The sequence below is a fragment of the Arachis hypogaea genome, chromosome 20 (genome assembly GCF_003086295.3).
Source record: "Arachis hypogaea cultivar Tifrunner chromosome 20, arahy.Tifrunner.gnm2.J5K5, whole genome shotgun sequence".
Taxonomy (NCBI): Eukaryota; Viridiplantae; Streptophyta; class Magnoliopsida; order Fabales; family Fabaceae; genus Arachis; species Arachis hypogaea.
The window spans coordinates 95,538,611-95,553,438 of record NC_092055.1 but is presented as its reverse complement, the minus strand read 5'-3'; the positions used below and the strand labels follow the sequence as shown (position 1 = coordinate 95,553,438).

General features: G+C 37.9%; 1 non-coding gene across 1 annotated transcript; it reads right to left on the bottom strand.

Annotated features, from left to right (window-relative positions):
- Window positions 1-11,567: 11,567 nt before the first annotated feature.
- On the bottom strand, window positions 11,568-11,671 carry LOC112787802 (small nucleolar RNA R71). The gene has a single exon (XR_003195193.1). It is a non-coding gene; the product is annotated as a small nucleolar RNA R71 (small nucleolar RNA).
- Window positions 11,672-14,828: the final 3,157 nt, after the last annotated feature.

Sequence of the window (14,828 nt, the reverse complement as noted above, 5' to 3'; positions counted from 1 at the left end):
TTAATATTTCCAGGTTCTGGAGCTCAAAATTAATGTCCATCCTATACTATTATATATTGTTGAAAAGGCCTGGATGTCTACTTTCCAACGCTTTTGAAAGCGCATCATTTGGAGCTCTATAGCTCGAGTTACACTTCTTGGAAGGTGAAGAGGTCAGCTGGCCTTACTACAGGTTGATACCATGTTCATCTTTTCACTTTCGGGGTAGGTTTTCTCCCTCAAATTCAGTGTCCACCATGTAGTGCCATATATGCTTGGAAAGATCTGGAATCCTACTTTCCAATGCCATTGGAATCACCTCATTTGGAGCTTTGTGGCTCAAGTTATTCTTGTTTGAAGAAGGCATGGTCAGGCTGCCAGGTGAGATTTTTGTCCACGTTAGTGTCCACGTTAGTGTAACTAACGTGGGTCTTCCTTTGCTTCGCAAACGTTAGTGGCACTCACTTTTTCCACTAACGTTGACGTTTCCCTTTCCTTCGACGTTAGTTCCCACGTTAATGTAACTAACGTGGAAGTTAACGTGGGTCTTGTTTTGCTTCGCTAGCGTTATTGGCACTCACTTTTGCCAATAACGCTGCTCCTTCTTCAAAGTTAATGCCATTAACTTTCTCACTAACGTTGGGACTTCTCTTTTCTTCCACGTTAGTGCCCACGTTAGTGGAGCTAACGGGGTTGCTAACGTGGGTCTTCTTGCCTTTTGCTAACGTTAGTGGCGTTAACGTTCTCACTAACTTTCCAAGTTTTTCTTCCTTCCACTTTAATGGCCACGTTAGTGGCGCTAACGTAGCCACTAACATGGCTCTTCTCTGCTTCTTTTGGTCTGAAATCAAGCAAACAAAGTGTATCAAAGTAACATACAAGACAAACTTCATTATACTAAGTGTGCTAATAATACCCAAAATCAAAACTTCACTTAGTGTGATCTATTTCATCATATTTACCCTATATATTAGCTAAAATTCACCTATGCTTGAGATTTTGTTTCATGCAGAGATTTTTCATGCTTTTTCTCCTTTATCAACAGAAATTGTATGAAAACTGAATTAAAATCTACTGAAAAAGCATAGAAAAACAGGCCATAATGCCCCGACATCATTAGTCCTTAAAAGATATAACGTAAGTCAAATTGGTCCTTCCGTTAGTTAGATAATGACGTGTCACGTTAAATGCCATGTGGCACGATGACGTGGTAGGCAGTGGCGGAGTTTAGTTCAGACAAGGGGGTCATGGCCCCCAAACTTTTTATAAAAAACTTAGTAGTACTTTTTCAAAAGATAAAAATTAGTTCAATTGACTTAAATACTTTACTATAACTTAAAGTATATAATAAGTTCAATAAACAACACTCTCTCTATCTTTAAGTTCAAATATAAAAAATTAGATATTTTTTATTTATTTAATTTAATATTATTTTATATTTTACTATTTATTTAATTTAATTTTTTATATGATAAAAAATAATAGAATATTCAATAAGTATCAATATTATTATATTTGTATAAATTGATAAAAAAATTCAATAAATATTATAATTTTAATATTTGTCCTTTTAACTTCTTCTTTACATATTTTACAGGATATATATTCAAATTTTATATAAAATAATAATAAAAAATCACAGAATTGATACATTTTTTAAGAGGAAGGCTAATATTTAAGAAGGATAACATATAACTTTTACAATATCAACACCTGTAGATAGTTCTTCTATTTTAATGAATCACGAAAAAAGTGAGATATAACCTTCAAAAGTTCAAAAAGTTACATCTGATGACTTTAATCTTAACCTTTTGGAACAAAATCTTGAAAAATGGCTTTAAATTTGGCAATATCACACAAACCAGAGAGATGAGATTAGACGAACTTATCTTAAATGGGGTCCATATAAAAAACATTTTGACAATTATTTTCTATCTGGCCCCTCCAAAATTTTGTTTCAAGTTCCGCCACTGGTGGTAGGTTAATGTCACGTTTCACAAGATGATTGGTTGACGTGTCACTTGACATGTAAAAAAGTTATTTAAAGTCAAAATAGTCCCTAAAAGTCCAGACGTAAGTCATTTTCATCTCTAAAATTTTAAAAATTAATCAAATTAGTCCATATATAAATTTCTTTTACTTTTTCTTCATAATATTAAATTTAAAATATTTTTGATGGTATTAATTTTAATATTATTTTTTAGAGCTTAAAAAACAAAATTCTATTTACATAAAATAATAAAAATAATTAAATTATTATAAAGTTATTTTGTCATTTATATTTTAAAATTTTACATTTTCAAATTGTAATTTTTTTATAGTGAAATTTTTTTATTTAAACTAGTTTATCAAATTATTATTGATTATATATTTAAAAATTCAATATTTTAAATCTCACTAAATAATATAGTAATTATTTTAAAATTTAAATCTTTTAAATTTTTTAAAATTTTAAAATTTTTATTATTGTTTAATTTATATATATGGTAAAACTCAGTAATTGAAAAATCGATTTGTGGGATCACTTGTTGATTCTTAATATTTTAGTATAGATTTTTTAAAAATAATTATTATATTTATTTAGTGGGATCTAAAATATTAAAACATTTAAAATAACTACTATATTTATTTTGTGAAATCTAAAATATTAAAACTAGTTAAATATAGTAGTTATTTTACTAAATATTTTGAATTTTATTAAATAAATATAGTAGTTATTTTAAATATTTTAATCTTTTAGATCTTACTAAATAAATATAGTAGTTATTTTAAAAAATTATATTAAAATATTAAAATTCAACAAGTGATCTTATAAATCGAGTTTTTAATTATTGAGTTCTACTATATAAATTAAACAATAATAAAAATTATAATTTTAAAAAATTTAAAAGATTTAAAATTTAAAATGACTACTATATTATTTAGTGAGATTTAAAATATTAAAATTTTAAATATATAATCAACAATAATTTGATAAACTCGTTTAAATAAAAAAAATTTACTATAAAAAATTACAATTTGAAAACGTAAAATTTTAAAATACAAATGACAAAATAACTTTATAATAATTTAATTATTTTTATTATTTTATGTAAAGAGAGTTTTGTTTATTAAGGTCTAAAAAATAATATTAAAATTTGTACTATCAAAAAATATTTTAAATTTAATATTATGAAGAAAAATAAAAAAAATTATATAAGGACTAATGTGATTAATTTTTAAGTTTTTACGGATAAAAATGACTTATATTTGGACTTCAAAGGACTATTTTGATTATAAATAATTTTTTTACATGTCAAGTGACATGTGGCGTGCTAGGTGTTACTGACTTGACACGTCAAGCAATCATCTTGTGATGACACGTGGCACTTAACATGACACGTTATTATCTAACTAGTAGAAGGACCAATTTGACTTATGTTTTATCTTCCAAGGACTAATATGACTAAAATAATTATTTTAGGACTAATTTAAAGAATAAATAATCTTTTAGAGACGAATTTAACTATTAACCCAAAGAAACACACATCATATCTGAAGGTTAATTCATAATTTTTTAAAATAATGGGAGTATCACAATAGCAACTTAGAGTCAAATTCTTGGTAACTACAATTATGTATTTCTTTCTCTCAATTTCAATTATAATCTCCATTATTTTAATTTATTTTATTATGAACTAAATTTATTGGCCAAGACATTGATAGCCCTTGACGTGAATTGATATATTATGAATTGATATTCAATGATTTATGTTATGAATCATATGTGTTTATAATCAAACTTAATGCTTTTAGATGCTTGATCATTATTTAAAAGATATGTTATTTACAATGTGTACGAGATGTCTCTGATACGGGTTGAAGGGTGGATCGGGAACCTGCGGATCAGGGCTGAAACCGGATCGCTTGACTGGAGCAATGGGGGGAGGTACCTGTAAAGACACTCCGACGCTTAAGTCAGAATGGATCTGAGAGGTATAATGTGTATGTGGAATGAATGAATACCTAGAGGGATTTGGGTCCTCAATTTATAGGTGTTGGTGAGCATCTTATCTTATCTTATCTTATCTGGCTAAGATAAGGGAGATGTTTGAATTCGAAAGTCAGTTAGGAGTTTCAGAGGGCCGGTTTTAGGCCTTCTAGGAGAGAGAGGCGGGTCGGACTCGAGGTGCCGGGTTCGGGTCCAACCTCGGGTCCGGGATCCATGGGCTGGATCCGTAACAGTTGCCCCCGCAGCGGGAGAGCGAGCAAGGTTGGTCTGTCGCTGGAAGGTGTGGTGTTGACCGCGGGCTAGGTCTTTAGTTTTTCTCGGGCATTCGTTTGGTTCTTTGGAGGGAGATCAGTGTCTCGGCCTCGGCTTGCTTTGAAGGCTCGTCTGACCGTTTTGGTTTGACGTGAGTCTTTCGAGTCCACTGCGTTCGTTGCGTTCTTCGAGGCGTGCTTTATTAGCTTCTTTTTTCGAGGGGGCATTTAATGTGAGGGGGCGTTTTCCTCTTTTGCCCCTACGAGCCTAACTTTGCTTAGGGTTAATTGTGTCTTTTTGCCCCCTTCTTTTTGTAACCGTTTTGGCCTTTTACTTGAGTTCCCTCGTTTATTTTTTTTTCTTTTTCATTCTTTCTTCTGAAAAAATCTCCTCTCTTCTCTGTGATACTGTTCTCTTGGTGTTTGCTTGCTGCTCCTGCTTCTCAAGCTTTTCCAGGATCATCTTCTGCATTACCAGGTTGGCAAGCTTCGCTTTTCTTCTTTTTATTTTGTGGTACTCCTGTCGTTCTGTATTTGCCATGTATTGCTTTGTCATTTCCTTTGTATTTTGTTTTGTCTCTGCTTAGTGTAGATTAGAATTGCTTTTTGGTGTATGATGGTATTGCATGGTGGTAGATAGTTCTGTTGGGGTAGTGGGTTTTGTAAGGGGGCGAGCGCCACCGTATAATTGGTGGTGTATAGTGGTGTCTGTTTGGTTTCATCCACCGTTTTCTGCCGCGAGGTTTGGCTGACGGTGGTGCTCGTCGCTATTTTAGGTATGGCTCCTCGAAGGACTGAGGGTGTGAGGGCTCCGGTGGCCCCAGCGGGGGGTGTCCCCGATCTTTTCTCTTGGGTTACTAGTGATGTATGGGGGACGCCATCGTGGATGACGGAGGCGGACCTCCAGCGGCTCCGTGATCAAGGAGCTGTTTGTGGGGGTGGCGACGCCGAACGCCACTACGAGCTTTCTCTCCCTGGGGTTGACGAGAGGGTTTGCTATACCAACCTTGATTCCCCGACTGTGCCGGATTGGATGTGGGTGTATGAGGCGATGTTTACCCAGCTCGGTGTTTGGCTACCTTTTTCCCCGTTTGTTCAACAGTTGTTAAGCCGGTGCTCCGTGGCGCCGTCCCAACTACATCCGAATAGCTGGGCGGGGATACGGTCTTTCGAGCTCGTTTGTGAGTTTCTGGAGCTTCCTGCCTCGGTAAACGTTTTTCTTTTTCTCTTCTTGTGTACCCTTCCGACCAAGGAGGGGAAGCACAAGAAGGGGTATGTGTCTTTTAGAGCTCAGCCTCATCGTCAGGTCTTCGGGTTGTATGAAGATTCTTTTCATGGTTTTAAGAGTGGATATTTTAAGGTTCGTCCCGCAAGGGGGCATCATCCTTTTTGGTTAACATTGGAGGGTGAGCGGCAGTTTCCCACCTATTGGAACTTTAAAGCGGGGCCGTCGGTTTTCACTCGGGTCACGCAAGAGTTCCTGACTTCGGAGGAAAAAGATGTCGCTCTTGTTCTGTGGCAATTGTTTGGGGAGCGTCCTCTTAATCCTCGGGATGTGATGGGTGATCCGGTTACTTGTCGGTCATATGTTGGTGTGTGTCTGTCCTTGTCTGTCATTTTTTTGGATTTTATGTTTGTTTTCCCGTTTTTGTAACTTGGGATTTTCATTTTCTTTTAGTTGAGATGGCTGTTGGTTTGACTTCCTTGGCACGACTGAAGGCAGCGATGGGTCGGGAGGAGGGGTCGTCGTCTCCAGCTACTCCTGTTTCTAATCCCGCCATGGAATCTCAGGCTGTTTCTCAGGAGGTGATTTCTTCGGGTGTGCGGGCCGATGCTCAGGTTTCTCCTGGTCCTGCGAATTCGCCTGAAGTCGTCGTGGTGACGGCTGTTGAGGCTTCTCGGAAGAGAAAAAGGCCTGAGGAGCCGAGCAGCGAGACTTTCGAGGAAGAGGGTCTGGTGCCTAGTGTGATGGACCGTCGTTTCGATGCCCCGGGGTTCATTGATCAACACTTGATGCCTGGTACAGGGCCGTTTTTTGATGGCTGCGATGTTTCGTTCCAGGCCAAGTCAGTGTATTGTGCCCTCCTTCGGTCTGCCGTCGTTGTTCGGAAGGCTGAGCCCGTGATGGCTCAGGTTGGTTTGTTGGATAAGAAACTCCGCCATTCTCAGGCTGAGATGGTTAAGCTGAAGGAGAAGCTTGAGGCTGCCGAGGTTGCGACAGAGAAGGCAGTGAAGTCTTCTGAGGAAGCCGGGGCGGAGATTCTCTGACTTTCCGAGGTTGAGACTTCACTTCTTTCCCAATTGGCTGAGGAGCAACAGCGGGCTTCTGATGCGGGTTCTCAAGCTGCCGTGCTTCTCGCTGAGTCAGAAGCTCTGAAGGCCGAGGTTGCTGCCTTGAAGAGGGAGAAGACGGAGTTGCTGGATGATGCTAAGGGTGCGATTGTGGCTACTGAGGAGACAATGAGGGCTCAGGCTTTACTGCTGGCTCTGGGTGTGGATGTGTCCGTGATGGGAGCTTTCAAGACTGTTCGTGATGGCCAGATTGTCGACCTCGAGTAGCTTTCTATCTTTGTTATTTGAATTTTATTTGGAACTGTTTTTTGAATGTTTTGGATGGCCATGGGCCGTGTAATTGCTACTTCGTAATGTCGGACATCGTTTAATGACGTTTTTCGGCCGTTCGGGCCTCCTTTGTATATTCTGTTTTATGGTATTTTTTGGCCGTTCGGGCCTTTTTGGTACATTTCGTTTTAAGCTATTCCGTTTGTATTTTATTTGTTCCCTCGGACCGCCGTTTGGTCAGGTTTATCATGGATATCCGTGTGTTGGGCCTGGGGGGTGATCGGTCCCCCCAGTCGTGGCCGTGTCTTTGTTCCGTATTTGGGACATTTAGAAAGATAGAAATAGCTTTTAATGGAATTTTATTGAAGGTTGGGCCTCGTTAAAACCCTCCGTCTTGGCGGGAAAGAGTACCCGGGATTGATACTTAAGCAAAAATTAAAATTTAAGAGTCGTAAAATGGGAAGATAGGTAAAGAAGAGACATAAGCAATAAAGAGAAAAGGGGTGACCTAGTTAGGTCGGCCTAAGTGTAGTATCGCCGTAAGTTGGCGGCGTTCCATGTCCTTGGAACTTCATTGCCGTTAAGCCGTTCGAGTTTATATGCTCCCTTTCCGATTACCGCCTTGATTCTGTATGGTCCTTCCCAGTTGGGAGTGAGTTTCCCTTCTCCTGGGGTTGGGGGACTGATGAGCGGATAATTTATACGCTTTTTGGCATTGTTTTTAGTATGTTTTTAGTAGGATCTAGTTACTTTTAGGGATGTTTTCATTAGTTTTTATGTTAAATTTACATTTCTGGACTTTACTATGAGTTTGTGTGTTTTTCTGTGATTTCAGGTATTTTCTGACTGAAATTGAGGGACTTGAGCAGAAATCAGATTCAGAGGTTGAAAAAGGACTACTGATGCTGTTGGATTCTGACCTCCCTGCACTCAAAGTGGATTTTCTGGAGCTACAGAACTCGAAATGGCGCGCTTCAATTTGCGTTGGAAAGTAGACATCCAGGGCTTTCCAGCAATATATAATAGTCCATACTTTGGCCAAGAATTGACGACGTAAACTGGCGTTCAACGCCAGCCTTCTGCCCAAATCTGGCGTCCAGCGCCAGAAAAGGATCCAAAACCAGAGTTGAACGCCCAAACTGGCACAAATACTGGCATTCAGCTCCACAAATGGCCTCTGCATGTGCTACACTTAAGCTCAGCCCAAACACACACCAAGTGGGCCCCGGAAGTGGATTTATACATCAAATACTTACTCATGTAAACCCTAGTAGCTAGTTTATTATAAATAGGACCTCTTACTATTGTATTAGGCATCTTTGGATTACCTTATGATCCTTTGATCACATTTTGGGGGCTGGCCATCTCGGCCATGCCTGGACCTTCACTTATGTATTTTTAACGGTAGAGTTTCTACACTCCATAGATTAAGGTGTGGAGCTCTGCTGTTCCTCAAAGATTAATGCAAAGTACTACTGTTTTCTATTCAATTCTTCTTATTTCTCTTCTAAGATATCCATTCGCACTCAAGAACATGATGAAGGTGATGATTATGTGTGACGCTCATCACCATTCTCCCCTATGAACGCGTGCCTGACAAACACTTCTGTTCTACATGAATTAAGCTAGAATGAGTATCTCTTAGATCTCCTAACCAGAATCTTCGTGGCGTAAGCTAGAATGATGGCGGCATTCAAGAGAATCCGGAAGGTCTAAACCTTGTCTGTGGTATTCTGAGTAGGATTCAATGATTGAATGACTGTGACGAGCTTCAAACTCGCGAGTGCTGGGCGTTAGTGACAGACGCAAAAGGAGGGTGAATCCTATTCCAGCATGATCGGGAACCGACAGATGAATAGCCATGCCGTGACAGGGTGCGTGAGCATATTATTCACTGAGAGGAGGGGATGTAGCCACTGACAATGGTGATGCCCTTGCATAAAGCCAGCCATGGAAAGGAGTAAGACTGATTGGATGAAGATAGCAGGAAAGCAGAGGTTCAGAGGAACGAAAAGCATCTCCATTCGCTTATCTGAAATTCCTACCAATGATTTACATAAGTATCTCTATCCCTATTTTATTATATAATATTTGAAAACACCATTATCACTTTATATCTGCCTGACTGAGATTTACAAGGTGACCATAGCTTGCTTCATACCAACAATCTCCGTGGGATTCGACCCTTACTCACGTAAGGTATTACTTGGACGACCCAGTGCACTTGCTAGTTAGTTGTATCGAAGTTGTGACGATTATGAATTAAGATCAGAGCACCAAGCTTTGAAGCCATTACCAGGATTTGTTCGAGCCTGGAGATCACAATTTCGTGCACCAAGTTTTTGGCGCCGTTGCCGGGGGTTGTTTGAGTTTGGACAACTGACGGTTCATCTTGTTGCTCAGATTGGGTAACTTTCTTTTCGTTTTCTTTTCAAAAAGTTTTCAAAAATTTTTCAAAAACTCTTCTTTTGTTTTCGAAAAAAAAAAATGTTTTCAAAAATTTATTCAAAATTTTTAAGAATGAATTCTAGTGTTTCATAAAGCATGTGAAGCCTGGCTGGCTGTAAAGCCATGTCTAAATTTGTTTGGACTGAGGCTTCCAACCATCACTTTATACGACTGTAGGGCATGTCAGGCATGTCATGTCTGAATCACATGCTAAAGCTTGGCTGGCCATTGGCCATGTCTAGTGTTTTGGACTGGAGCTTTCTTTGAAAGCTTGGCTGGCTAGTGAGCCATGTCTAATTCCTGGACTGAAGCTTTAGACTAACATGGCAAGATTTCTGGAATTCATATTAAAAATTTTGGAATCCTTATTTTTCTTTTTCATATAATTTTCGAAAAATATAAAATAAAAATCCAAAAAAATTAGAAAATCATAAAAATAAAAAATATTTTTGTGTTTCTTATTTGAGTCTTGAGTCATATCATAAGTTTGGTGTCACTTGCATATGCATCTTGCATTTTTTCGAAAATATCATGCATTCATAGTGTTCTTCATGATCTTCAAGTTGTTCTTGGTAAGTCTTCTTGTTTGATCTTGATGATTTTTTGTTTTGTGTCTTTTCATGTTTATCATATGCATTCTTGAATTCTTAGTGTCTAAGCATTAAAGAATTCTAAGTTTGGTGTCTTGCATGATTTCTTTGCATTAAAAATTTTTCAAAATTGTGTCTATGATGTTCATCTTGACATTCATAGTGTTCTTGGTGTTCATCTTGACATTCATAGCATTCTTGCATGCATTCATTGTTTTGATCTAAAAATTTCATGCATTGCATAATTTTCATGTTTTTCATAAAAATTTCAAAAATCAAAAAAATATCTTTCCCTTTTTCTCTCATCAAATTCGAAAATTTGGATTGACTTTTTCAAAAATTTTTAAAATCAAGTTGTTTCCTTATGAGTCAAATCAAATTTTCAATTTGAAAATCTTATCTTTTTCAAAATCTTTTTCAAAAATCAAATCTTTTTCAAAATTCTTAGTTATTTTCGAAAATAAAAAAAAAATATTTTTCAAAAATATTTTTCTTATTTTTATATCAAATTTTCGAAAATAATATAATCAATTAATGTTTTGATTCAAAAATTTGAAGTTTGTTACTTGCTTGTTAAGAAAGATTCAAACTTTAAGTTCTAGAATCATATCTTGTGATTTCTTATGAATCAAGTCATTAATTGTGATTTTAAAAATCAAATCTTTTTCAAAACTAATTTCAATCATATCTTTTCAAAAATATCTTCTTATCTTATCTTTTTCAAAAAAATATCTTTTCAAAATATCTTCTCTAACTTCCTAACTTCCTATCCCTTCAAAAGTTGTTTCAACTAACTAACTAACTTTTTGTTTGTTTCTTAACTTTTTCAAAACCACCTAACTAACTCTCTCTCTCTAATTTTCGAAAATATCTTCCCCCTTTTTCAAAATTTCTTTTTAATTAACTAATTATTTTTATTTTTATTTTTGATTTCAAAAATTTTCGAAAACTTCTAACATTTTTCAAAAACCAATTTTCAAAAATCACTAACTCCTTTTCAAAAATAATTTTCGAAAATTCCCTCTCTCTCTCTCATCCTATTCTATTTATTCATTCATTAACTAACATCTCTTCCTCACATCATCACCAAATTCGAACCCCCCTCTTCTATCTGTGTTCGAATTTCTTCCTCTTTTCTTCTACTAACAATAAGGATCCTCTTTACTGTGACATAGAGGATTCCTCTTCTTTTCTTTTTCTCTCCTCTTTCTTATGAGCAGGGACAGAGAAAAAGGCATTCTTGTTGAAGCTGATCCAAAACCTGAAAGGACTCTGAAGAGAAAATTAAGAGAAGCTAAAATACAACAATTCAGAGACAACTTAATTGAAAATTTCGAACAAGTAAAGGAGATGGCAGCCGAACCCAACAACAATGCAAGGAGAATGCTTGGTGACTTTACTGCACCTAATTCCAATTTACATGGAAGAAGCATCTCCATTCCTGCCATTGGAGCAAACAATTTTGAGCTGAAACCTCAATTAGTTTCTCTGATGCAGCAGAACTGCAAGTTTCATGGACTTCCATCTGAAGATCCTTTTCAGTTCTTGACTGAATTCTTGCAGATATGTGATACTGTTAAGACTAATGGAGTAGATCCTGAAGTCTACAGGCTCATGCTTTTCCCTTTTACTGTAAGAGACAGAGCTAGATTATGGTTGGATTCTCAACCCAAAGACAGCCTGAACTCTTGGGATAAGCTGGTCATGGCTTTCTTAGCCAAGTACTTTCCTCCTCAAAAGCTGAGCAAGCTTAGAGCTGATGTTCAAACCTTCAGACAGAAAGAAGGTGAATCCCTCTATGAAGCTTGGGAAAGATACAAACAGTTGATCAAAAAGTGTCCTTCTGACATGCTCTCAGAATGGACCATCCTGGATATATTCTATGATGGTTTATCTGAGCTATCAAAGATGTCACTGGACACCTCTGCAGGTGGATCCATTCACCTAAAGAAAACGCCTGCAGAAGCTCAAGAACTCATTGACATGGTTGCTAATAACCAGTTCATGTACACTTCTGAAAGGAATCCTATAAGCAATGGGACGCCTATGAAGAAGGGAGTTCTTGAAGTTGATACTCTGAATGCCATACTGGCTCAGAACAAAATATTGACTCAGCAAGTCAATATGATTTCTCAGAATCTGCATGGAATGCAAGCTGCATCCAACAGTACTCAAGAGGCATCTTCTGAAGAAGAAGCCTATGATCCTGAGAACCCTGCAATAGCAGAGGTGAACTACTTAGGTGAACCTTATGGAAACACCTATAACTCAACATGGAGAAATCATCCAAATTTCTCATGGAAGGATCAAAAGCCCCAACAAGGCTTTAATAATGGTGGAAGAAACAGGTTTAGCAATAGCAAGCCTTTTCCATCATCAACTCAGCAACAGACAGAGAACTCTGAACAAAATGCTTCTAATTTAGCAAATCTAGTCTCTGATCTATCTAAGGCCACTGTAAGTTTCATGAATGAAACAAGATCTTCCATTAGAAATCTGGAAGCACAAGTGGGCTAGCTGAGTAAAAGGATCACTGAAATCCCTCCTAGTACTCTCCCAAGCAATACAGAAGAGAATCCAAAAGGAGAGTGCAAGGCCATTGACATAAGCGCCATGGCCGAACCTGTGAGGAGAGAAGAGGACGTGAATCCCAAGGAGGAATACCTCCAGGGACGTCCAGTGATCAATAAGGAGCTTCCCTCTGGGGAACCAAAGGACTCTGAGGCTCATCTAGAGACCATAGAGATTCCATTGAACCTCCTTATACCTTTCATGAGCTCTGACGAGTATTCCTCTTCTGAAGAGAATGAGGATGTCACTGAAGAGCAAACTGCCAAGCTTTTTGGTGCAATCATGAAGCTGAATGCCAAATTGTTTGGCATTGATGCTTGGGAAGTTGAACCTCCCTTGTTCATCAATGAACTAAGTGATCTGGATCAACTGACATTGCCTCAGAAGAGACAGGATCCTGGAAAGTTCATAATACCCTGTACCATAGGCACCATGATCTTTAAGGCTCTATGTGACCTTGGTTCAGGAATAAACCTCATGCCCCTCTCTGTAATAGAGAAACTGGGAATCTATGGGGTACAAGCTGCTAAAATCTCATTAGAGATGGCAGACAGCTCAAGAAGACAGGCTTATGGACAAGTAGAAGATGTATTAGTAAAGGTTGAGGGCCTTTACATCCCTGCTGATTTCATAGTCCTGGATACTGGAAAGGAAGAGGATGAATCCATCATCCTAGGAAGACCTTTCCTGGCCACAGCAAGAGCTGTGATTGATGTTGACAGAGGTGAAATAGTCCTTCAATGGAATGAGAACTCCCTTGTATTCAAAACTCAAGGATCTCCCTCTGCAACCATGGAGAGGAAGCTTGAAAAGCTTCTCTCAAAGCAGAGTCAACCAAAGCCTCCACAGTCAAACTCTAAGTTTGGTGTTGGGAGGCCACAACCAAACTCTAAGTTTGGTGTTGGAGAGTCTCAACAAAGCTCTGCACATCTGTGAGGCTCCATGAGAGCCCAGTGTCAAGCTATTGACATTAAAGAAGCGCTTGTTGGGAGGCAACCCAATGTTTATCTAATTCTTATTTTTATTATTTTTCATGTTTTCTTAGGTTCATGATCATGTGGAGTCACAGAATAAATATAAAAATTGAAAACGGAATCAAAAACAGCAGAAGAAAAAATCACACCCTGGAAGAGCATCTGTCTGGCGTTCAAACGCCAGAACAGAGCATAGTTCTGGCGCTGAACGCCCAGAATGGGAGCATCCTGGCGCTGAACGCCCAGAACAAGCATGGTTCTGGCGTTCAACGCCAGAAATGGCAGCAAAGGGGCGTTGAACGCCCAAAATGGGCACCAACCTGGCGCTGAACGCCCAGAGTTGTGTGCAAGGGCATTTTACATGCCTAAATTGGTGCAGGGATGTAAATGCCTTGACACCTCAGGATCTGTGGACCCCATAGGATCATCTCAGGATCTGTGGACCCCACAGGATCCCCACCTACCTCATCATCTCTCTTTCCATTCATGATCATCCCTTCTGTTTTCCATTTACCACTCACATCCATACACCCACTACCTTCAAAATTCACCAACATCTCTCTCCCACCCAATCCCACCCATATGGCCGAATACACACTCCCATCCATCTCCTCCATATCTTCTTCTTATTCTTCTATTCTTTCTTCTTTTGCTCGAGGGCGAGCAACATTCTAAGTTTGGTGTGGTAAAAGCATAGCTTTTTTGTTTTTTCCATAACCATTGATGGCACCTAAGGCCAGAGAAACCTCTAGAAGGAGGAAAGGGAAGACAAAAGCTTCCATCAAGGGTCTATAGCTCAGTGGTAGAACATTTGACTGCAAATCAAGAGATCCCTGAGATACCTCAAGGGATACATTTTCTTCCACACAATTATTGGAAGCAACTAAGGGTGGAACATCAAGAGCACTCCATCATCCTTCATGAAATCAGAGAAGATCTAAAAGCACTGAAGGAGGAGCAACAAAGACAAGGAAGAGACATAGAGAGCTCAAGGACATCACTAAGGTGGATTCATTCCTTGTTCTTGCTTTCTCTGTTTTTCGTTTTCTATGTTATGTGCTTATCTATGTTTGTGTCTTCATTACATGATCATTAGTAGTTAGTAACTTTGTCTTAAAGATATGAATGTCCTATGAATCCATCACCTCTCTTAAAAGAAAAATGTTTTAATTCAAAAGAACAAGAAGTACATGAGTTTCGAATTTATCCTTGAACTTAGCTTAATTATATTGATGTGGTGACAATGCTTCTTGTTTTCTGAATGTATGCTTGAACAGTGCATATGTCTTTTGAAGTTGTTGTTTAAGAATGTTAAATATGTTGGCTCTTGAAAGAATGATGACTAGGAGACATGTTATTTGATAATCTGAAAAATCATAAAAATGATTCTTGAAGCAAGAAAAAGCAGCAAAGAACAAAGCTTGCAGAAAAAAAGAAGAAGAAAAAAAAAAGGGCGAAAAAA